Below are 1,441 nucleotides of genomic sequence, written 5' to 3'. Positions count from 1 at the left end.
GGCTGAAATAATCTGGAAAAGAAAGCCAAAATCACACTGAGGAGATTTGCCGCAGCCAAAATTCAGATGTTCTGGTTAGTAATTGACCCGCAGTCCTCCTGAGTGCAATGCGGGAGTGCTTACAACTGCACCACGGTAGCTCCCATGGCTAGTATACAATAAACGAACACAAACATCTAATTTCACAGTTTTACTAGAGCTTTGCACGTCATATTCACTCGACAGACATAATAGCCACACGGTAGCTCCCATGGCTAGTATACAATAAACGAACACAAACATCTAATTTCACAGTTTTACTACAGCTTTGCACGTCATATTCACTCGACAGACATAATAGCCACACGGACAGCTAAAATAAAGCTCACTCTGAATGTATTGGTAGATGGAGCCCTGGATCTCATTACCAATTGGGTGAAAGCGTTGATAGTAAGGTGCAGGAAAGACCGCCGTACTCTTTCAAAGCAATTGGTTTTGATGACCTCATTCTAAGATCTAACAACAACACAGGACAGTAACATACGAAGTGCTTATATGAAGCGCACTTTATTTCTTTTTGATACAAGTTTTCATGTAGTATTTGGAATTAAATCAATTAGAATACTCAAAATTCAATCACAAAAATCTTGTCCGTTGCGATATAAATAACCCCTTCTTGGCTTTGTTTTGTCATCCTTCGTCGCTCTTTCTTCATAATTCCATCTGAAAAATAATAAATTATTATTGATTTTAAATATTTTATTAAGACAAATACGTACCGCTAATAACTTTTTGTTAAGATGAAATGTAGTTGAAACGTTAAAATTGAAAAACTAACGTTTTTTCTTCAACTCTTTTTAATTAAAAACCAATGACATTTTTCAAAACAATATTTATGAACCTTCAAAATGTGTTTATATTTTTTTATATTTGTTTACATTTTTGCCAATATGGCTCTGACACTAGTATTACGTACAAAAACAAATTTCTATGTGGTTGTTGTATCGATTGTTGTACAACAACACTTGCTTTTACCTATAATAATTGTACCATGTGGATGGCAGTTGGCGCAGAAGATGTGTTGCTAATTTGTTCTGTTGTGTTTAAACCGCCAGCACTTTCACCCGAAGTGCAATCTTTAATTTTTATACATTTTGTGCATTTAAACAAAAAATTGTTGTTTTTATATAAAAACGCATGTTGCTCTTTTGATACTTTTAAGCAAGCACTATGATAATAATCGCCACATACTGAGCATCCAATGCTGTTTGTCGTAACAGTAACATTACACTTTGGGCATTTATATACATTTCTCTTGGCAGCCATAATCACAGCAATGCAAAAACAACAACAATAGAAGTTGCGGCAACAATAAATAAAAACTCAATAGCAAAAAATAAGCAACAGCAATCTTAAGTCACTTCAGATAACTGTCAATGAAATATCCAAATCCAATAGATAT

At 34.3% G+C, this 1,441-nt stretch overlaps 1 long non-coding RNA gene across 1 annotated transcript; it reads right to left on the bottom strand.

Moving 5' to 3' along the window:
• Positions 1 to 527: 527 nt before the first annotated feature.
• LOC141401413 (uncharacterized) lies at positions 528 to 1,441 on the bottom strand. The gene is made up of 2 exons (XR_012412355.1): positions 759 to 1,441; positions 528 to 702 (listed from the first exon to the last, which is right to left on the bottom strand). It is a non-coding gene; the product is annotated as an uncharacterized lncRNA (long non-coding RNA).

The sequence above is a fragment of the Musca autumnalis genome, unplaced genomic scaffold (genome assembly GCF_047663935.1).
Source record: "Musca autumnalis isolate F117 unplaced genomic scaffold, ASM4766393v1 scaffold_4, whole genome shotgun sequence".
NCBI classification, from domain to species: Eukaryota; Metazoa; Arthropoda; class Insecta; order Diptera; family Muscidae; genus Musca; species Musca autumnalis.
The sequence above is the reverse complement of the archived record's forward strand: the minus strand, read 5'-3'. Positions and strand labels throughout refer to the sequence as shown.